This window comes from Nycticebus coucang, chromosome X (assembly GCF_027406575.1).
Source record: "Nycticebus coucang isolate mNycCou1 chromosome X, mNycCou1.pri, whole genome shotgun sequence".
Classification (NCBI taxonomy): domain Eukaryota; kingdom Metazoa; phylum Chordata; class Mammalia; order Primates; family Lorisidae; genus Nycticebus; species Nycticebus coucang.
Genome location: NC_069804.1, coordinates 144,097,345 through 144,121,549, shown reverse-complemented (window position 1 = coordinate 144,121,549; position 24,205 = coordinate 144,097,345). Strand labels below are relative to the sequence as shown.

Below are 24,205 nucleotides of genomic sequence, written 5' to 3'. Positions count from 1 at the left end.
TCTATCTTTCTATCATAATGGCCCTTTATTTTTTTAAATTGTTTTTTATTAAATCATAACTTTGTACATTGATGCATTTATGGGGTTCAGTGTACTGCTTCAATATACAATGTGAAATGCTTACATTGAACTAAGTAACACATCCGTCACAATTATACTCACTTCTAAATAGTTTTGAAATGTACCGTTGCATCATGCACATTAGGTGAGGTACCCCCCAAAGACCCTCCCTCCTCCCATATCCCCCTCCCTCCCCTCTCTTGCCTCTTCCCCCAAATACCCTCCCTCCTCCCATATGCCCCTCCCTCCCCTCTCTCGCCTCTTCCCTTCTACTTTCTGGACTATAGTTATATTTTGCAATTTATATGAGTGTGTAGGTGATTATATATAGATTTCATAGTAGTATTGAGTACATTGGATACTTTTTTCCCATTCTTGAGATACTTTACTAAGAAGAATATGTTCTAGCTCTATCCAGGTAAACATAAAAGATGTGAAGTCTCCTTCTTTTTTATGGCTGCATAATATTCCATGGTGTACATATACCACAATTTGTTAATCCATTCATGGGTTGATGGGCACTTGGGCTGTTTCCATGTCTTGGCTATTACAAATTGGGCTGCAATAAACATTCTGTTGCAAATGTCTTTGTTGTAAAATGATTTTTGATCATCTGAGTATATACCCAGTAGAGGAATTGCAGGATTGAACAGTATGTCTACTTTTAGTTCCTTGAGTGTTCTCCAAACTTCTTTCCAAAAAGGTCGTATTAGCTTGCATTCCCACCAGCAGTGTAAGTGTTCCCTTCTCTCTGCATCCACTCCAACATCTGTAGTTTTGAGATTTTGTGATATGGGCTAATCTTACTGGAGTTAGATGGTATCTCAAAATGGTTTTGATTTGCACTTCTCTGATGATTAAGGATGATGAGCATTTTTTCATGTGTTTGTAGGACATGCACCTGTCTTCATCAGAGAAGTTTCTGTTCAAGTCTCTTGCCCACATAGAAATGGGGTTATTTATTCTTTCCTTATTGATTAGTTTGAGTTCTCTGTAGATTCTAGTTATCAGACCTTTGTCAGAAGCATAACCTGCAAAAATCTTCTCCCATTCTGAAGGTTGTCTGTTTGCTTTACTTACTGTGCCTTTGGCTGTGCAAAAGCTTTTTAGTTCGATCAGATCCCAGTAATGTATTTTTGGTGTTGCTTCAATTGCCCGGGGGGGGTCCTTCTTATAAAATATTCTCCCAGGCCAATTTCTTCAAGTGTTTTCCCTGCATTCTCTTCTAGTATTTTTATAGTTTCATGTCCTAAGTTTAAATTTTTAATCCAGTGAAAGTCTATCTTTGTTTATGGTGAGAGGTGGGGGTCCAGTTTCAGTCTTCTACGGGTTGCCAGCCAGTTCACCCAGCGCCATTTGTTAAATAGGGAATCTTTCCCCCACTGAATATTTTTGATAGGCTTGTCAAAGGTTAAATGGCGATGAGTAGCGGGGTTCATCTCTTGGTTCTCTATTCTGTTCCATAAATCTACCACTCTGTTTTTGTGCCAGTACCATGCTGTTTTGATCACTATAGATTTATAGTATAGCCTGAAGTCTAGTAATGTGGTACTTCCTGAGTTTTTCTTATTTCTGAGTAATGAACGTATTTGCTATTCAAGGTTTCTTCTGATTCCATATAAAATGAAGTACTATTTTTTCAAGTTCTTTAAAGTATGACAATGGTGCTTTAATAGGGATTGCATTAAATCTGTAAATTGTTATGGGTAGTATGAACATTTTAACAATGTTGATTCTTCCTAGCCATGAGCATGATATGTTTTTCCATTTGTTAACATCTTTAGCTATTTCTTTTCTCAGAGTTTCATAGTTCTCCTTATAGAGATCTTTCATGTCCTTTGTTAGGTAAATTCCCAGATATTTCATCTTCTTTGGTACTATTGTAAGAGGAATAGAGTCCTTGATTTTTTTTTCAGCTTGACTATTGTTGGCGTATATAAAAGCTATTGACTTCTAAGTATTGATTTTGTATTCTGATATGCTGCTATATTCCTTGATCACTTCTAAGAGTTTTGAATTGAGTCCTTGGGATTTTCCAGGTATAGGATCATATCATCAATGAAGAGTGAGAGTTTGATCTCCTCTGACCCTATTTGGATACCCTTGATCACCTTCTCTTGCCTGATTGTGATGGCTAAGACTTCCATTACTATGTTGAATAGCAGTGGAAACAGTGGGCATGCTTGCCTCATTCTTGATCTGAGTGAAAATGTTTTTAATTTTATACCATTCAATATGATATTGGCTAAGGGTTTGCCGTAGATGGCCTTATTAGTTTAAGAAATGTCCCTTCTATGCCTATTTTCTTAAGAAGTCTGATCATGAAAGGATGCTGGATATTAGTTTGGACTTGTGGGGGGAAATATCTGTTCAATTTTATGACTGGTGGGGTGGTGTCTAGGTTCATAAGTGGGACCTCCCTGGAGAAAGAAACCTGGAGTTTAGCGGCTCTCTCCAGTGAGGTAAAATGAGAGGTCTTTTTTTCCCTGCTTGTTCGATAGCCTGAGGCAGGCCCCCTGCTTGGGGGAGGGGTCCATCCTCTAGTTGATCGACTTTGTACCTGTAATTTGTTTTCTTGAATGCTCTTCCTTGGAGTTACAGCTTACCAAACTTCTTTTTTGGCTCAGCTCCCCCTCTTTGGCTTCATAGAGTCTGATTCCATCCAGTTTTTCTTCCTCTTCTCAGGAGCCTCTGCCGAGGGTTGCTACCAGTCGGCCGTCTTCCCAGAATCCCTCCATAATGACCCTTTAATCTTCCACCCTCACATGTAATTGGAGAAATGCACATTAAACCAACACCAGGATGTCATTTCTCCCAAACACATCAGCAAAAATTAAAACATGACAACACAAGTAGATTCTTTTGGTAAGTCCATGGTTCTACAAAGAAATAATCTAATTCATACATACAGAGAAGGGAAGGCCTTGTGTCACAGTAGAATGCCAGTTAATAAATGTAGAAGGAATGATGGAAATAGAAAATGACCATTTGGCAAATACACATATCACAGTGATAATTGTGTTAGGCAAGGATCATGAAAGGATCAGTGTGTGGGCAAAGTATGATAGAAAGAGGATATTTACATGGACTCAAACTCTCTCTACAAACAATTACAAAAGGGAAAGTGGAGAAGCCCAGTAGTCAGGCCTTAGGCAAGCAATCCCAGTTAACATAACCAATAATGAGAAACATTTACATTGTGTACTTCCTGTTAGGATGCCATGCAAATGGTATCAATTCCATGGTTTTCTTCCTTCAAATGCATAACCTGTATTTATTTTTTTCTATCAAAAAGTTTATTAATACTTTAATACAATTAATATAATAAATCATCCAATTTTTTAGTCTTTATAATGTTTTGTTTTAAAGATTAAATTTATTTTTTATTTTTATTTATTTTTTTGAGACAGTCTCACTTTGTCACCCTTGGTAAAGTGCTGTGGCGTCATAGCTCACAGCAACCTCAAACTTCTGGGCTCAAGTGATTCTCTTGCCTCAGCCTCCTCAGTAGCTGGGACTATAGGTGCCTGCCACAACGCCCAGCTATTTTTTTAGAGATGGGGTGTCACTCTTGCTCAGGCTGGTCTCGAACCTGTGAGCTCAGGCAATCCACCCTTCTCAGCCTCCCAGAGTGCTAGGATTACAGGTGTGAGCCACTGCACCTGACCGAGATTAAATTCATTTCAAAAGTCCTCATATAAACCAGTCAGACACAAATGAAGCTTTTTGTAATAGATTTCTCAAATCCATTCAATAATTATCTTTTTTCTTGGGAAGACAATAGCATTATTATCATATTATTAAGTTTTCTTATTTTTATTAAAATTAGCTCTTTTCAAGGTTGTTACTAGCAAACTTTGATTTTTATTAGTGTGTTATAGCCAGATAGAAACAAACTTTAAAATTATGTTTAAATTTCTTGTGAACTATTTTATAGTAGAAAACTATTTGGCAGTAAGTATTCATATGCTCATATTTTATTTTTTAATCTGTATAAATTTTCTTTTTTTATGGAAAAAAGTATCCAATGTACTCAATCCTATTATGAAACCAATATATAAACACTTACATATTCCTATGAATGATAAAACACAAATATAGTCCAGAAAGTAAGAGGGGAGGGGAGGAGGGAGGGTGAGTAGAGGGAGGGTATTTGGCGGGATCTCACCTAATATGCACAATGTAAGGGTACACTTCACAACAACTAAGAGTATATTATAAGTGTCTTACCACAAAAAATAAGTAAGTGAGGTGATGGTTATGTTAATTAGTTTGATTTAAGCATTCCACTTTGTATATCAAATCGACACATTGCACCCCATAAATGTACACAGTAATGACTTAATAAAAATTAAGTTTAAGAAAGCTTAACCTTTTTTTCCCATTCCTGAGATACTTTACTAAGAAGAATATTTTCCAGCTCTATCCATGTAAACATAAAAGAGGTAAAGTCTCAAAAAAAAAAAAATGTAGCAAGAAAGCTTAACCTGTATTTAATCATGAGAGAACATCAGACGAACCCAAATTGAGAGACATTCTGCAAAATAGCCAATTACTTTTCAAAAGTGTCAAGGTTATGAGAAACAAAGACCAAGAAGTTATCCCAAATTGGAGAACAGGGAAATGGAACAGCTAAATACAAGGTGAGATCCTGGATTAAATCTTGGGCCAGAAAATGAGCCATAATGGAGCAATTGACAACTTTGGCAAGGTCTATAAGATTAGTCAGTAGTATCATATCAATGTTAATTTCCTGGGTTTGAGAATTGTATGGGATTATGCGAGATATTAACACTTGCCAAGCTAGGGTATATGGGAATTCTTGTACTATCTTTGCAACTTTTTGTTAAGTGCGAGATTATTTAAAAATAAAAAGTTAAAGTATGAAAAAAGAATAAACATATATTGCTTATACTCTAATCAGAAAAAATGCTCAAGGAGAAATTTGAAAAGAAGGAAAACCAGAAAAAAACAATATCTTTATTGTGAAAATAGGCCAAAATTGAAATAACCCTCGAGCTTTGTAAAGTAAAATCTCCTTTTCCTTCACCCTTATCCCCAGCTCTGTCCCCCAGAGAGATTACCACTGTTATCATTTTCTTGTTTACCTTTTCAGGAATTTTTGCTTTATATAAAAGCACGTGGTGTGTGTTTATGCCACTTTTAGACAGACACATACAGATGAGATCACATTATTGATACAATTCTGCTTCTAATTCTTTTCACTGAGCAGTATATTTTGCCTACATAGCAGCCCACCCATCTATAGACGGACCTCTTCCTTTCACTGTCTGATCATCTGATCGTGTCTTTATCAGTTGGCCAGTCCCTTTTGATTGCCATTTACAGTGGGTCTGGTTTTTCACAGTTATAAGAAATGCTGCAGTGAGCACCCTTGTCCACGCATCTTTGTGTAAATATAGAAGGGTGTCTCAAGAAGAAAGTTATTCTTCACTTGGGGGTTGAAATCACCTTCCTTGTTGTACTCTGGCTGGAGAGTGAGCGAATCTGCATTAGACGCCTGTGGAGTCTGGTCCATGTGGAAAAATGAGCTTAATTTGGAAAGCAGTGGGGCCTGGACCCCTGCTCCATGCTAGAGTACCCTTCTTGTGTGGCATAGATGGAGTGTGTTTTTCCCCTGAATGGGGAGATAAATTCTTACTGCCCAATTCTGTATTTTCAATGTTTTATCAGTTGCCCCACATTTCTGTCATGCAAACTCTTATTTTACAAACGCTTCTATCATGCTTAACATGTGTCAGTTGCTGTTTGAAATGTTTTGCAAATGTTAACTCATTTTGTCCTCATAGTAATCCTATGTATACAGTACTATCACTATCCCCATTTGGCAGATGAGAAAACTGAGGCACCTGGATGTTAAGTAACACATCCAAGGATACACAGTTGGTAGCTCTAAGGTTATCCTACTCTTCCTCCTTCATGAGTTATTTTCTTCTAGTGATTCTCGTATTACAAAGCCGAGGGTTGGGCTCACATTCCACCCCCTCCACCCCTACCCCCAGTCATTTGTCCGGCAGCCACTTTTCCCTGCTGCTCCCATGGGCCAAAACTCAGTTTTCTGCTGGTCTCCTCCAGACATCCAGCCCAAAAGTCCCCTCCAAAGGAAGATAAACAGACACTGAATGAAGAGAAGCCACATCTTCCTATCATGTCCTCCCATTTTTCCTTCCTAACATCACTACCAGGGTTGTACAGATTTTGCAGAAGGATTGGGGATAACTGAAAGGAATTTCGAGTACAGGGACTTTAAAAAAATAATCAATTATTCATATGCTCATATCCACGTCCTTAGACCAACAGAAAATTACCAGAGAGGTAGGTCCATCATGGAAAGAGCCCTCATGCCCTTCATCCTTGAATACAGCTTCATCTTGCTTCTCCTTTTTCACCCCGCCAAGAGAAGCTCTGCCCACTCGAGCTTAGCCTTGCCCCAGGCCTCACCTCTCTCCATAGCAGCACATTTGCCCACATCTTAGTTACTGAGCCTGGCATATTACTCTGGGCCTTCCTTCCAACAAGAAAGGTTAGGGTTGGCTCGGCGCCTGTAGCACAATGGTTACGGCCCTGGCCACATACACTGGGGCTGGCGGGTTTGAACCTGGCCTGGGCCTGCCAAACAACAATGACAACTACAACAAAAAAATAGCCGGGCGTTGTGGTGGGCACCTGTAGTCCCAGCTCCTTGGGAGGCTGAGGCCAGAGAATTGCTTAAGCCCAAGAGTTGGAGGTTGCTGAGAGCTGTGACACTATGGCACTCTATCGAGGGAGACAAAGTGAGACTCTGTCTCAAAAAAAAAAAAAATTAAATAAAAAATAAATTCCTGATCACCCACTTACCAGGTGTGTGACCTTCAGGAAGATACTGTGCTTTGGTTTCCTCATCTCTGAAATGAGAATTATAATTATTCTTACATTAAGGGGCTGTTATAAGCCTTCAATGAGAATATCCACAGCCTTACCTATAGCAAGCGCTCACTGAATCTTACTCATTATTTTATCCATTATGAGTCTATTTCTCATGCCCTGAAAATGGGAAGGTAAATAAAGGGAAAGGGGTATTTCTCTGCATAAATATGTGAGGTGCCTGTGAGCTAGGGAAGTTAGGAAAATGTTCATTTTCTCTCCCTTGGATTTTAGACTGCTCTCTCTCTGAGAATCTGTTGTTTACCCATGTGTATCTGTTTTCATCTAACTGTTAGCTACTAGATACCAGGAAAAACAAGAGAGAATGTCTCTCTGTGGTTGCTATTGATGGAGACCTCTGCAAAGGATGACCTTTGGAATGCCACAGTTGACCCTAACCTTTCTTTTCTTTTCTTTTTTTTTTGAGACAGTCTCATTATGTCGCCCTTGGTAGAGTGCTGTGGCGTCATAGCTCACAACAACCTCAAACTCTTGGGCTTAAGTGATTCTCTTGCCTCAGCCTCCCAAGTAGCTGGGACTACAGGCGCCTGCCACAATGCCTGGCTATTTTTTTGTTGCAGTTGTCATTGTTGTTTAGTAGGCCAGGGCTGGGTTCGAACCTGCTAGCCTCAGTGTATGTGGCTGGCGCCTTACCCACTGAGCTATGGGTGCTGCCTGTGATCAGGGATTTAAACTGGACAGTCAAGTGTTCAGAGCCTGTGTACTTTCTGTGACACCTAGACTTACAAGAGGTTAACAGTTTCCTAACAAAATTTTAAAAAGAAAAGAAAAAAGAAGAATCATAAATGGTGAAGCTGAGATTTGAACTGACATAGTTTGACTCCCAAGTCCAAGGTCCCAGTTAGTTAAAGGCAGCCACTTACCTACACTGGCTTTGCAATGTCTGTACAGTCTTCCTTTAAACTCTCAGCTGAGGCCTTACCCTCTCACTGTTCTTGAAGAGAATAGAGGCAATGTAAATGTTTATGTTCCGCTAGTACAAGCAAACCCCTAGTGATCCTCTCATGATGAGCATTCTTCTGAAACTGTCTAGATTGAGAGCAGATGAAAGACCGCTGGGGTTGCCATTGTTTTGCTTGGTTTGGTTTTAGCATTTCTTCCCGTGGCTCTAAGCAGAAGAGCTGGAATTTATCTTGGGGCAAACCTGCTCTTTCTCTGGGAGAGACCACTTCATCCAGGCCTCTTAGTGAGTTACCTACCTGCCAGTGCTCTTGCATGCTAGTGGAAAATAGATAAGTAAATGCTTCCAACTGGTACAAAGGTGGTCTCCACTGGGTTTTGCTTCAGTTGGCTGGATCTGGGGACGAGGTACAAAGAACGGAGATTTGGCCAACACCAAGGGATGCAGAAACCACTTTCAGTAGATGTTGGCCATCTATTTGGGGGTGATGTGATAACCTAAGACAGAGCAGGGTTATACCGCTGCCTTATACTCCCTGCCTGCTGAATGGGTGGAGTAGGGTCAATACTAGAGATACTGACTTGCTCCAAAATCTCCCATATTGTGTCTTTGGGTGTCTCTTTTTGCAGCATTGGACCCTAAGGGTGTAGAGTACATGGTGGGGTGCTGGTTGGGGTTGAGATTGACTGAGCCTAGTAAGGAATGGGGACAGATAAGATGAATACACATAAAAAGGGGGCAGCTGGAAGCGAAGGTGACAGTGTTCATAATCTCTGAGAATATGATTTGGCCCTGGGAGTGGTCCCTAGATATATAATAGGGGCAGATGGAGGAGACACTGTATGGGGAGAGCAAATGTAGATGTCCTATGGGCCTCCTTGGGGGAACCTAGAATGTTTCTAGTTAGTGACAAGGCTCTTTTTTTTATTGTCACATCCCCATAGACCTGCTGCGTACAACTGTTCACTGCACAAGAGAATCTGGCTGAGGGGGCCAATGGGGACTAAAATCCAGCCTTCACTGTACTCACCAAGTCATGCATGTTGGCACAGAAGGATCTGTCTGCAGCAGGAGTGCCTTTTTCAAATTTGCACAGAGGTAACTCATGTGGGCAGCCATGACCCTCATATTCAGCACAGTGTCTGCTGCCTAGTAGGTAATTGCCATCTGTTGCCCAAAAGCAAAGGGTTGTGATACAGCTCGTGGTATGAGTGAGAAGTCCATAATTATTGTGAAAAATGTAGATGGGTACAGAGCATGACAAGCAAATTTAGCATGTGGGAGGTGTGTGGCCCAATCATCTTATTGGTTGAAGGTGGATGACAATCAGAAGCCTCCTCCAAAATTTAGTTAGCTTGTGCTGGTAGCAATCTCTTTGGGGAAGAGACTTGTTTCTTGTATACTTTCCTTCTACTGGAATGTGAGTTGCTTGAGGGCAGAAACATTCTCTGCTTTGTCCATCCCTACATCCCAGTGCTTTGAATCACACCTTGTACAATAGTAGAGGCTCTGTAAGTATTTGCTGAAGGAAGGAATGACTGAATGGAATAGCCATTCAAAGATTCTTCCTGCTCTTACTTCCAGTCCTACTAATCAGAGTATCACTTGATACTCTTGAGACTCTTTTGAATATTTTGAGGTGGTTTTGTTGTTGTTGTTATTTTATTGGTTATTTCCACAATTCTTTTTTTGTTGTTGTTATTTGTTTTTTTTATTAATATTAAATCATAGCTGTGTACATTAATGCGATCATGGGGCACCATACACTGGTTTTATAGACCGTTTGACACATTTTCATCACACTGGTTAACATACACTTCCTGGCATTTTCTTAGTTGTTGTATTAAGACATTTATATTGTACATTTACTAAGTTTCACATGTACCCTTGTAAGATGCACTGCAGGTGTAATCCCACCAATCACCCTCCCTCCCCTCCCTCTTCCCCTTCCCCCATTCCTAGGTTATAACTGGGTTATAGCTTTCATATGAAAGCCATAAATTAGTTTCATAGCAGGACTGAGTACATTGGATACTTTTTCTTCCATTCTTGAGATACTTTACTAAGAAGAATATGTTCCAGCTCCATCCATGTAAACATGAAAGAGGTAAAGGCTCCATCTTTCTTTAAGGCTGCATAATATTCCATGGTGTACATATACCACAGTTTATTAATCCATTCGTGGATCCATGGGCACTTGGGTTTTTTCCATGACTTTGCAATTGTGAATTGGGCTGCAATAAACATTCTGGTGCAAATATCTTTGTTGTAATGTGATTTTTGGTCTTCTGGGTATATACCTAGTAGAGGAATTATAGGATTGAATGGCAGGTCTATTTGTAGATCTCTAAGTGTTCTGCAAACATCTTTCCAAAAGGAATGTATTAATTTGCATTCCCACCAGCAGTGCAAAAGTTTTCCCCTTTCTCCACATCCACACCAACATCTCTGGTCTTGGGATTTTTTGATATGGGCTAATCTTCCTGGAGTTAGAAGGTATCTCAAGGTAATTTTGATTTGCATTTCTCTGATGATTAAAGATGATGAGCATTTTTTCATATGTCTGTAGGCCATGCGCCTGTCTTCTTCAGAGAAGTTTCTCTTCAAGTCCCTTGCCCAGCCCGTGATGGGATCCCTTGTTCTTCTCTTGCTTATACATTTGAGTTCTCTGTGGATTCTGGTTATTAAACCTTTGTCGGAGACATAACCTGCAAATATCTTCTCCCATTCTGAGGGCTGTCTGCTTGCTTTACTTACTTTGTTCTTGGCTGTGCAGAAGCTTTTTAGTTTGATCAGGTCACAGTAGTGTATTTTTGAAGCTGCTTCAGTTGCCCAGGGGGTCCTCCTCATAAAATACTCGCCCAGACCGATTTCTTCAAGGGTTTTCCCTGCACTCTCTTCTAGTATTTTTATACTCTCATGTCTTAAGTTTAAATCTTTAATCTAGTGAGAGTCTATCTTAGTTAATGGTGAAAGATGTGGGTCCAGTTTCAGTCTTCTACAGGTTGCCAGCCAGTTCACCCAGCACCATTTGTTAAATTGAGAGTCTTTTCCCCACTGAATGTTTTTAATTGGCTTGTCAAATATCAGATAACAGTAAGTAGCTGGATTCATCTCTTGGTTCTCTATTCTGTTCCAGACATCTACTTCTCTGTTTTTGTGCCAGTACCATGCTGTTCTGATCACTATGGATTTATAGTACAGTCTCAGGTCTGGTAGCGTGATTCCTCCTGCTTTGTTTTTATTGCTGAGTAATGTTTTGGCTGTTCGAGGTTTTTTCTGATTCCATATAAAATGAAGTATTATTTTTTCAAGATCTTTAAAATATGACAATGGAGCTTTAATAGGAATTGCATTAAAATTATATCTTGCTTTGGGTAGTATAGACATTTTAACAATGTTGATTCTTCCCAGCCATGAGCATGGTATGTTTTTCCATTTGTTAACATCTTCAGCTATTTCTTTTTTTAAAGTTTCATAGTTCTCTTTGTAGAGATCTTTCACATCCTTTGTTAGGTATATGCCCAAATATTTCATCTTCTTTGGCACTACTGTGAAAAGAATAGAGTCCTTGACTGTTTATTTTATTTTATTATTTTTTATTAAATTATAGCTGTGTACATTAATGTGATCATCGGGCACCATACACTGGTTTTATAGACCGTTTGACACATTTTCATCACACTGGTGGTATATATAAAGGCTACAGGTTTATGAGTGTTGATTTTATAGCCTGAGACATTGCTGTATTCCTTGATCACTTCTAAAAGTTTTGTAGTAGAATCCCTAGTGTTATCCAGATATAGAATCATATCATCTGTGAAGAGCGAAAGTTTGATCTCTTCTGACCCTATATGGATACCCTTGATCTCCTTTTATTCCCTAATTGTGATGGCTAAAACTTCCATTACAACGTTAAAGAGCAATGGAGACAATGGGCAACCTTGCCTGGTTCCTGATCTAAGTGGAAATGATTCCAATTTAACTCCATTCAATATGATATTGGCTGTGGGTTTGCTGTAGATGGCCTCTATCAGTTTAAGAAATGTCCCTTCTAAACCAGTTTTCGTAAGTGTTCTGATCATGAAGGGATGCTGGATATTATCAAAAGCTTTTTCTGCATCAATTGAAAGAATCATATGGTCCTTATTTTTTAGTTTGTTTATGTGCTGAATTACATTTATAGATTAACGTATATTCAACCAGCCTTAAGACACTGGGATAAATCCTACTTGGTCGTGGTGTATAATTTTTTTTTTTTGATGTGTTGTTGGATTCTGTTTGTTAGGATCTTATTGAGTATATTAGCATCAATATTCATTAGTGATATTGGTCTATAATTTTCTTTTCTTGTTGGGTCTTTCCCTTGTTTAGGGATCAATGTGATGTTTGCTTCATAGAATGTGTTGGGTAATATTCCTTCTTTTTCTATATTTTGGAAGAGGTTTAGTAATATAGGCACTAGTTCTTCTTTACAGGTTTGGTAGAATTCTGACGGAAAGCCATGTGGTCCTGGGCTTTTCTTTTTAGGGAGATTTTGTATAGTTGATGCTATTTCAGAATTTGATATAGGCCTGTTCAGCATTTCCACTTCATTCCGGCTAAGTCTTGGTAGGTGGCGTGCTTCCAGATATTTGATTTCTTTCAGATTTTCATATTTCCAAGAGTAGAATTTCTTGTAGTATTCATTAAGGATTTTTTGAATTTCTGAGGGGTCTGTTATTTCATCGTTACCATTTCTGATTGATGAAATTAGGGATTTTACTCTTTTTTTCCTGGTTAGGTTGGCCAAAGGTTTATCTATGTTATTGATCTTTTCAAAAAACCAACTTTTGGATTTATTGATCTGTTGTATAATTCTTTTGTTTTCAATTTCATTTAATTCTGCTCTGATTTTGGTTATTTCTTTTCTTCTGCTGGGTTTGGAGTTGGAGTGTTCTTCCTTCTTCAGTTGCTTGAGATGTCTCATTAAGTTATTAACTTCCTCTCCTTTCGGTTTCTTGAGGAAGGCTTGCAGTGCTATAAATTTCCCTCTTAGGACTGCCTTTGCAATATCCCAGAGGTTCTGATAATTCATGTCTTGATTGTTGTTTTGTTCCAAAAATTGGGTGATTTCCTTCTTAATCTCTTCTATAACCCATCTATCCTTCAGCATAAGGTGGTTTAGCTTCCACGTTTTTGTATGGGTATGCAGGTTCCTGTTGTTATTGAGTTCAACTTTTAGTCCATGATGATCTGAGAAGATGCAAGGAATAATTTCAATTTTTTAAAATTTGCTGAGGTTAGATTTGTGGCCTAGGATGTGGTTGATTTTGAAGTATGTTCCGTGGGCTGATGAGAAGAATGTGTATTCAGTTTTGTTAGGATGAAATGTTCTGTAGATGTCTGTTAAGTCCAGATGTTGAGTGATTAAGTTTAAATCTAAGATTTCTTTGCTTAGCTTCTTTTTGGAGGATCTATCCAGCACTGCTAAAGGGGTGTTAAAATCTCTAACTACTATGGAACTGGAGGAAATCAAGTTGCTCATGTCTGTTAGAGTTTCTCTTATAAATTGAGGTGCATTCTGGTTGGGTGCATAAATATTAATAATTGAAATCTCATCATATTGAATATTACCTTTAACAAATAGGAAGTGTCCATCCTTATCCTTCCTTATTTCAGTTGGTTTAAAGCCTATAGTGTCTACAAATAGGATTTCAACACCTGCTTTTTTCTGCTTTCCATTTGCCTGGAGTATAGATGACCATCCCTTCACCTTGGGTCTATATTTGTCTTTTAATGTAAGATGCAATTCTTGTATGCAGCAGATATCTGGCTTGAGTTTTTGTATCCAGTCAGCCAACCTGTGCCTCTTTAGAGGACAATTTAAACCGTTCACATTAATTGAGAATATTGATAAGCCTTTCGAGAGTCTGGTGGACATTTTTAATCCTTTTGCGACTGTGGAAGTTGGAATTTGATCAAAATTTTCTGGGTGGGTTTACTTTTGTGGTCGAGGATTACTCTGGTCTTTATGGAGGATAGGTCTGAGACTGTCCTGGGGAGCTGGTTTAATTATGGCAAATTTCTTCAACATGTGAATGTCATTGAAGTATTTAATTTCTCTGTCATAAATGAAACTCAGTTTAGCTGGGTACAGGATCCTGGGTTGAAAGTTATTTTGTTTTAGGAGATTAAAAGTTGATAATCATCCTCTTCTAGCTTGAAAGGTTTCAGCAGAGAGATCTGCAGTTATTCTAACATTCTTTCCCTAATAGGTGATGGTTTTCTTTCATCTGGCTGCTTTCAGAATTTTCTCCTTCATATTAACTTTAGTGAAATTGATTATGATGTGTCTGGGGATGTCTTATTTGGGTTAAGTCATGCTGGAGTTCTGAAACTGTCTGCTATCTGAATTTCGGAATCTCTTGGCATGTCTGGAAAGTTCTCCTTCATAATCTCATGGAGAAGAGACTCTGTGCCTTGTGAAGCCACTTCGTCACTTTTGGGGATCACTCTAAGACGAATATTGGTTTTCTTCGAATTATCCCAGAGCTCTCTGAGAGAGTGATCTGTTTTTGTCCTCCATTTCTCTTCCTCTTTGAGAGTTTGGGAGCGTTTGAAAGCTTTGTCTTCAGTGTCAGAAATCCTTTCTTTTGCTTGTTCCATTCTGTTCCTGAGGGATTCTACTGTGTTTCTCAGATCTTTGAGGGCTGCAAATTCTTGTCTCAATGTGTCAAAATCATTGGTCATTTGGTCTTTGAATTCATTGAATTCTTGAGATATCTTTTGGGTTACTGCTTGGAATTCTGATTTGATCTTATTTGCTGTCCAGATTCTGAATTAGATTTCTGACATCTCAGCTATTTATTTGTGCATGGGGTCTTGCGTTGTGTCTGCCCCATGGATCCTTGGAGGAGTTGATCTACTCTGATTATTCATATTGCCAGAGTTTTTCTGTTGATTTCACCTCATGATTGTTTTTCACCATTGCCTCTGGCCGTCCTCAGAGTTGGGGAGGTGTCTCTCCAAGATTAGACCCCAGCAGGATCACTCTATTGTTGCTGGATCTTTGTAGGGCGTGACCCTGTGTAGTTCCTCTGGGGCTGTCCCAGCCAGGGAGTTCTGGTTGTGGAAGCAGCTCCAGAGTGTGACACACCTGAATCCAGCAACAGGGCGGGACATGGTGCGTACAGTTCTGGGAGTGCCTGGCGCCCAGTGACTTTGGCACAGAGAGCCCAAGGCTCCAGCAGTCTCTGGCCAGGGGAGGGTCTCTGCACAGAGGCAGGGAGGGCTCCGGAGGGCACGCAGCTACCAGAGTCTCTGGCCAGACAAGTGGGCCGGTGTGGAGGCAGGGATGGTGCAGGAGGGAGGACGCAGGGTTGTGCGGCTCCTGGAGTTCCTGGTCAGGGCATGCGGAGGCCCGGCGGGCACAGGTTGTTGGTCAGGGGTCACGGCGCAGCTCTAATGGATGTCCGGGCAGCACCAAGCCCAGGAATTTGAGGTTGCTATGAGCTGTGATGCCATGGCACTCTGCACAGGGCAACAGCCCGAGGGTCCAGTGTGCAAAAACTGGTCTCAGTCTGCCCCTGAGGGTTAAGGCTGTAGGGCAGCTCAGTCCCCACCTTTAGGCTGCACAGTCACTAGGTTACTAGCTCCAGCCCGATCCTTGCTTTGTGACCCTGAGGGCCGAGCTTGCTGGGGTAGTTTTCTCACAATGGCTCCCTGTAGCCCACAGCCGAACACTATTAGCTCCGTCTGGCTCAGTGGCTCAGTCTGGGGCCCTAGATAATGCCCAAAGTTCTCCACCCTTCTGCTCAAGCTCTCCCCAAGGCAGTTCAACTGAGTGCCAAATCCGAAAGCAGTTCACAGGTAAGGCCTTTCCAGTTTGCAGTCTCACTACTGCTTGTACTTATGGCTGCCAGTGGGATTAGGTCAATTGAACACACGCAACCACTTGCCAGTTTTCCACTGTTTTTCTCCTCCTCTTGGGGTCCAGAAGTCCCTTGCTGACTCCCTGTATCCTCAAAGGGATGATGATAGGCAGATCCTACCAGCCAGAGATGCCTGGAGTCTTATCTCCCCAGACTCACCGTGCCCAGTTGCAGGGAAGCTGTTACTCAGCCGCCACCTTGCTCCTCCTCTCCAGTTTTTTGAATTTCTGAGGAGTCTGTTGTTATTTTGTCTTTGTCCTTTCTGATTGATGAAATTAGAGATTTTACTCTTTTTTCCTTGTTAGGTTAGCCAAAGGGTTATCTATTTTATTGAGCTTTTGAAAAAACCAACTTTTTGATTTATTGATCTGTTGTATAATTCTTTTGTTTTCAATTTCATTTAATTCTGCTCTAATTTTGGTTATTTCTTTTCTTCTACTGGGTTTAGGGTTGGAATGTTCTTCCTTTTCCAGTTGGTTGAGATGTCCCATTAAGTTGTTAACTTCCTCTCTTTCCGTTCTCTTGAGGAAGGCTTGCAGTGCTATAAATTTCCCTTTTAGGACTGTCTTTGCGGTATCCCAGAGATTCTGATAATTCGTGTCTTCATTGTCATTTTGTTCCAAAAATTTGGTGATTTCCTTCTTAATCTCATCTATGACCCAGCTATCATTCAGCATATGGTTTTTTAACTTCCATGTTTTTGTATGAGTGTGCAGATTCCTGTTACCAAGTTCAAATTTTATTCCATGGTGGTCGGAGAGGATGCAAGGAATAACTTCTATTCCTTTAAATTTACTGAGGGTAGACTGTGACCTAAGATGTGATTGATTTTGGAGTATGTTCCATGGGCTGATGAGAAGTACGTGTATTCAGTTTTGTTGGGATCAAATGTTCTGTAGATGTCTGCTAAATCCAAATGTTGGATGGTTAGGTTTAAATCTAAAATTTCTTTGCTCAGCTTCTTATTGGAGGATCTATCCAACACTGCCAAAGGAGTGTTGAAATCTCTGACTATTATGGTGCTGGAAATAAGTTGCTCGTGTCTGTTAGAGTTTCTCTTATAAATTGGGGTGCATTCTGGTTGGGTGCATAAATATTCACAATTGAAATGTCATCATATTGAGTGTTACCCTTAACAAATATGTAGTGACCATTCTTATGTTTCTTTACTTTTTTTGGTTTAAAGCCTATTGTTTCAGCAAATAGAATTGCAACACCTGCTTTTTTTCTGATTACCATTTGCCTGAAATGTGGACCACCATCCTTTCACCCTGAATCTATATTTGTCTTTTAAAGTAAGATGTGACTCTTGTATGCAGCAGATATCTGGCCTGAGTTTTTGTATCCAGTCAGCTAACCTGTGCCAGTTAAGCTGTTCAATTAATGAAGAATATGGATAGGTCTGGTAAAATTTTGGGTATCAAGTTTTTCAAAAGTCCAGTGGACAATTTTAATCCTTTCACCATTCTGTAAGTTGGAGTTTGATCAAAAGTTTCTGAGTGAGTTTATTTTTGTGGTAGAGGATTGGGGTGGTCATTATGGAGTATAGGTCTGAGAATATCCTGGAGAACTGGTTTGGTTATGGCAAATTTCTTCAACATATGAATGTCATTAAAGTATTTCATTTCCCCATCATAAATGAAACTCAGATTAGCTGGATACAAGATCCGGGGTTGATAGTTATTTTGCTTTAGGAGATTAAAAGTCGATGACCACCCTCTTCTGGCTTGAAAGATTTCAACAGAGAGATCTGCAGTCATTCTAATATTATTCCCTTTGTAGGTAATAAATTTCTTGTGTCTAGCTGCTTTTAGAAGTTTCTCCTTCATATTGATGCTAGTGAACTTAATTATGACATGCCTGGGGGATGTCTTATTCAGATTGAGTCGTGCTGGGGTTCTGAAACTGTCTGCTATCTGGATTTAAGAATCTCTTGACATATCTGGAAATTTTTCTTTCATAATTTCATGGAGAAGCACCTCTGTGCCTTGCAAGGCCACTTCATCACTTTCAGAGATTCCAATGATGTGGATATTAGCCTTCTCTGAAGTATCCCAGAGATCTATGAGAGAATGATCCATGTTTGCTCTCCATTTCTCTTCTTCTTTGAGAGTTTTGGAGTGTTCAAACACCTTGTCTTGAATGTCAGAAATCCTTTCTTCTGCCTGCTCCACTCCGTTACTGAGGGATTCTACTGTGTTTTTCAGATCTTTGAGGGCTGCAAATTCTAGCTTCGGTGCATCAAAATCTTTGGTGGTTATGTCTTTAAATTCATTAAATTCTTGAGACAATTTTTGAATTTCTCCTCGAATTTCTAATTCTTACTTTTGAATTGGTCTTTGGATTTCTAATTCCAAATTTTCCTCCATTCTGTTAATCTTGTTTGCAATCCAAATTCTGAATTTGATTTCTTACATCTTGGCCAGCTGTTTATGAATGGGATCTTCAGTTACATCTGCCATATTTTTCCTTGGGGGGGGGTGTTGATCTATTCTGGTTATTCATATTACCAGAGTTTTTCCGCTGATTGCGCCCCATGATTACTTTACACCATTTGATTTTTGCCCTGGAGCCTAGTCGAGGACCCGTGCAGTGCTACAGCCTGAGACGTTGGGGACCTATTTGATGTGGTTGGGCTAAGTGGTTCTGTTGTTTTCAACTGGTCTCTGTTCAACCCTAGTGAAACAGTTACTCTGGGTTGAAGTATCGACTGTGGAGAAATACCATTAATTAAGTCACCCCACCCCCCACAGGCAACAATTGGAAAAGGAAAATCAAACCTTCCTACAACCACACACCCAGGGCACCACTTGAATAGTCCTCAGGTGATTTGCTCAGTTTAAAAGGTCCAAATCAATTGTCTCAGTCAGTACCTGTCTCAGGTGGGAGGGTTTAAAAGGTCTTTGGCAACTGGAACCCAGGTGTCTGGTGACAACACAAATATGACTTGCTCCGGTGCTCCATGAAGTCCAGGGAACCCACCCAGCAAATAGATTAGTCTGGGAAGGTTGATGCCTCCTTCCCCACCTTGCAGGTCTGTCACACCCAGTCACTGCTAGCCCCACAGGCTGTGACCAGTCAGTTGTCTCCAGTGAGCAGATACTCCAGAGGTTTGCACCTGCCTAAATCACAAGGAAGTCTGTATCTGCTCAGCCAGGCCGCTGCTCTCTCCAGCATTGTGTGGTGAGGCCTGTCAACCTCGGGCGCTTGATGGAGGCTGGGGGGTGTTCACTCAGTTCTAGCCCCGCCCTTGATTGATGTTACTGGCAGAACACAGCAACCCTGTGGGAGTTTGTTTCTGTTCCTGCTAAATTCCTCTGTAGAAGAGGGGCTGGTTGGGTTCCCAGAACCTGTGCTTGAGGCCCTGTCTTTACTCCTGCAGGTTTGTATTGGCAGCATGGTTAGCTGTCAGCTCTATCCTCCTGTCCTCCTTTGTCTATAGGCTGGTGATCCCCTGAGGGCCAGGTGCATCTTAAGCTCAGTAAAGTGGTCCTCTGGGTCAGCCCCGCCCTGGGAGTTTCCCGGCTCTGCGCATGCGTTTTCTAGTCCCCACATTTCACCCAGGCCAGTACCGCGTCAGGCAAACCCTTTACTCACAGGGCCTGAGTTTCAGTCCCAGATCTGTTCTGCAGTGGTTGCCATCTGAGAAGATGCCTGGCCTCCTCTGGTTGCCCAGGGAGACGGGGAAGTGGCTTCAGGATATTTGGGGGTGGGCCTTGTTATTGCTAAAGATGGCTGCTGCTCTGCACCTCAGTGCACTGCCTCCCTGGCGTGATTCATTCTCAGCCGACCGTCGTCTCCTCACTCCCATGCTGCAGTATCAGCACTGTCCAGCTGAAGTCCAGGTCCTGTATACGCCTCTCGAGAAATCACCGAAGAATCTGGACTCCTGGGGGAAGGCCTCCAGACCTCAGAGTGAGAGTGGAGGGGAGTGCTGGGAGCTCAGAATCGCAGGTTGTAACACCAAGCTCATTGAGACCAAATGAGCAAATAAACAGATACAAAGGCTACCAGACACACGAGCCCATAGATGCACAAACAGAGACACTTAGACATAAAGACAACACCCATGACAACAACAACAAAAAACAACTACAATATAAATACTGATAATCATGAAATAATTTAAAAAAAAGAAAAAAGTGGTGTTCATAAAAAAGTTAAAGAAGAAAGGAGAAATTAAAAATAGAAAAAATAGAAATAAAAAAAATCTATAAAAAAATAATAAAAAGTTAACCATAGCTCCTCCAAGAAAATTGTGAGGAAAAAAACAGAACAAAAAAAAAAAGGTGAAAAGAAAAAAAGGCACCAACCACAAAAATATTATTCTTGTATATATGTAGAAATATACATCTATATGTATGATGTAGGGATCAACTTTCGTAGGATTATATTTATAATGCAATATACTTTCTGGACACCAGGTGGCGCTTTGAGTGATTCCCAGGCTTATACCTGATTCACAGTTTATACTGTTAACACGGTAACCACCCTACCTGGCTGATGGCCATTTTGGAGTTTCTGTAAAAGTTTGTCACCTAACTATTGTGCAACCTCAGCTGCTCTGTTCCAGACGGCACTCCTATCTGACCTCTCCACTCAGTGCAGGAGTCCACGCTTCACAAATCTTTCCACTCTGCTCCCACGTTCTCCTGCAGTCTGGTAACTGCAATCAGCTGTGGGTGAGGGTGCTGCTGGCGGCTTGTGCAGCTGCTGGCAGCTTGCACGGCTGCTGATGGGTCCTGCGGCTGCTGAAGCGTCCCGCAGCTGCAGCCGGCTCCCGCGGCTGGAGCACTCGGGGACCTTATTCTCACTTTTGTGCTTCAGAGTTTCTGTTTTGAATCGGGACCCACCAGTTCGCTGCACCACCTGAACTGTCAGCCTCCTCCAACATTCCCCACCAGGAATGCTCTGGTCTATTTAATCACTCCTATTGTTCTGGGAGAAGGCGTCCGCCATTTCGAATAGTTCAAAATGTGTGTTTCCCGGGCGGGATCTCTTCCCTTCAATTTTCTATTGGGTTGCCTAGCTACCCGTGGTTTTTAGTGGCTCTCCTTTTGGGTGTCACCCTCAGCTCAGGAATAAATTTTTGTCAATTGGGTTTTGCCAGTATTTACAAGCTGCTGTCCTCCGTAAGGGTGGGGCCTGCCGGCCAGCATGGCCAAACAGGGAAAAATCTCTACAACAGAGTCTGAGGTTTTAAATTACCCCTCATATACAGCAATCCACCAATTTGCTGCGCGTCTCCAGCTGTTTGTCCAGCTGGAGAAAGGGGAAAGGGTCCAGACCCCTCTTTTATCACCTAATGACTTGGGAGAGGTGGGTTACACATCCATCCTGTCCACCATCATGCTCTGCCTCTCTGTATTTCCACAATTCTTTTTTTTTTTTTTTTTTTTTTGTAGAGACAGAGTCTCACTTTACTGCCCTCGGTAGAGTGCCGTGGCATCACACGGCTCACAGCAACCTCCAGCTCTTGGGCTTATGTGATTCTCTTGCCTCAGCCTCCCAAGCAGCTGGGACTACAGGCGCCCGCCACAACGCCCAACTATTTTTTTTTGTTGCAGTTCAGCCGGGGCTGGGTTTGAACCCACCACCCTCAGTATATGGGGCTGGCACCCTACTCACTGAGCCACAGGTGCCGCCCCACAATTCTTAATAAGAAGCTTTTTCTTCAAAATCTTGATTTATTTCCTTTAAACAATATTGACTTTCTTTCCTTTTTTTGTTAGCTCCTCAATTAGTTTACCTTCAATCTTTTGTGTAATGTACTTGAACTTCCATTTATACTTATCTTTTGAAGCTCTACTCTCTCAGTTGAGGAAATTACTCCAAATTCCTCCCAGTTATTAGTTTTACAGTATTAGAGTTTAGATCATTTTCATATTTACATTCTGCAGGCAGAATGGGGACCAAAGACCCCATTCTTGGCAGAGGAGGGCACACCCAGAAAAAGAGAAAATTAAAAAGTAAGCTGAGGGCATTAATGTACACAGCTATGATTTAATAATAAAAAAAATAAAGTTCTCTGAACACAGAGAGCACATGTAAATATGAGCTAATACTACTAACATTATTCATCAGAAAACCTGTTTCAAAGGTTATACTCTGTTGGGTAAAATTTTATTAACTCTTTCATGTCTGTGATTTAAAAAATACTCAAGCCTATTTTAATCAAGTTTTTGTGTTTGCTATATTTGCCTATTTACCAATAATAAAAGTCATCTAAAAAAAAAAAAAGTAAGCTGAGGGAGTTGGAACAAAGAAAATTCAGCTAATTTACCTTTAAGCTAGCTATTGCTAAATTTCTTATCTGTACAAGTTTCTGGCCTTTCCTGAAACTCTGGCCTACTGGGGATACCACTTACACAAACACCCCTGCTGAGTCTGTGAACACTCTGAGGAAAAACACAATGGCCATAGAAGAGGCTGTGGCAAGACCTAGAAAAGGTACATCATCTAGGTCATTTCCTGACCATTAAGCAGACAAAGCAAATACCCGTTGAGATTTACATTTGGCTGGGGCCAAGACCCAAGGGAATAGCTGGAGCCCTGAGGTATGGGCAGGAGGGCTTATATCCCTTATCGCAGAGGAAAATCCTCCGTGGTGGTGATGAGAGGAAAAATGTTTCTCTCACCAGTTCCTCAGAGGAGATATTAATGCCAGTGGCATTTTTACTCCAAGTGAATTAGTGGAGTTTAACACCTTCCTAGGAATCTGCGTGTGTGACTCCAGACAGGAGGCTTCCCCCACACAAGGCTCAAGTTTAGGATTTCTCAAGACTGCTCAGGTCCTTAAAGTTAATAATAATAACAATAGGAGCTGATATGCTCGCTCAGAGAAACTGCTGGCATCTTTGTTCCCTCCCATAGCTTACCACCTGGGCAAAGAGATTTGAATAAAAGCTGAGTGGGAGCTACTTGGGAGGCTGAGGCAAGAGAATCACTTAAGCCCAAGAGTTTGAGATTGCTGCGAGCTGTGACGGCACAGCACTCTACCCAGGTGACAGCTTGAGACTCTGTCTCAACTAACTAACTAACTAAATAAATAAGAAAGCTGAGTAGAGGGCGGCGCCTGTGGCTCAGTTGGTAGGGCGCTGGCCCCATATACCGAGGGTGGCGGGTTCAAACCCGGCCCTGGCTGAACTGCAACCAAAAAAAAAATAGCCGGGCGTTGTGGCAGGCGCCTGTAGTCCCAGCTACTTGGGAGGCTGAGGCAAGAGAATCGCTTAAGCCCAGGAGTTGGAGGTTGCTGTGAGCTGTATGATGCCATGGCACTCTACCAAGGGCCATAAAGTGAAACTCTGTCTCTACAAAAAAAAAAAAAAAAAAGAAAGAAAGCTGAGTAGAACAGACACCCAGAGCCAGTCAAGAAAGCTGAGTAGAACAGACACCCAGAGCCACTCACTGGAGCCCATGAACAGGTGTTGTCCTCTGAACTCTCACCTTTGAAAATTGTGTCTTGTGTCTCTTTCTTTATTGTCATTCTTAACTTTATATTTCTTCAGTTGGTCCTGCCAGTCCCATAGGTCTTAGCAGACCCTGCCCCTGGTGCGAGACCCCAACAACATTATTCTGTAACTTTATCTTTCATGCTTTCCCCTTAGGTTGATTATGAAAGTCAATGAAGAACACTTACAAAATTATGATTTTTGTAAATATTACTTGTTACACAATCAGAGTGTGTGATTTGACCTCCTATAGCCCTACACCTGGGCCACCCAAAAGGGAAGAGTACAAATTTCCACTTTGGATAGTTTCTCTCTTTTTTATTATTATTAAATCATAGCTGTGTACATTAATGCGATCATGGGGCACCATACCGGATAGTTTCTCTTTTCTTACACTCTACCAACTGCTTAGTCATGCCACATTTTAGATTGTTTTAGATATGGACCATGACGTTTTGAAGAAATTTGCTTTACCTAGAGTTTCTAACTTATTTTTTTGGCAGAAGATATACATGTCTTTGTCACCGTATTATTGCCATCTTTCAGCTACTTACATAGACTACTTATTAAATTCTCTGATATGTTCGGATGCTTCGTAAGCCTCCTTCCTCCACAGCTTTCATTTTAGAATTTTTTGTCATTGCATTCGTACTCTAGTATCTCTATTTCTTAGATCCTAAGTCTTCTCCCCACCCCCACTTTTCTTTCTGAGACAGAGTCATACTCTGTCACCCTGGGTAGAATGGTGTCATAGCTCACAGCAACCTCAAACTCTTGGATTCAGGTGATCCTCTTGCCTCAGTCTCCCAAGTAGCTAGGACTATAGGTACCCACCACAACGCCTGGCTAGTTTTTCTATTTCTTAGTGCAGATCAGTTCTCGATCTTGCTTAGGCTGGTCTCTAACTCCTGAGCTCAAGCAATGTACCCACCTTA

The 24,205-nt window shown here is 41.0% G+C and overlaps 1 pseudogene; it reads right to left on the bottom strand.

Annotated features, from left to right (window-relative positions):
- LOC128577029 (protein enabled homolog) overlaps positions 1 to 20,778 on the bottom strand; it is a 79,151-nt pseudogene extending 58,373 nt beyond the window's left edge.
- Positions 20,779 to 24,205: the final 3,427 nt, after the last annotated feature.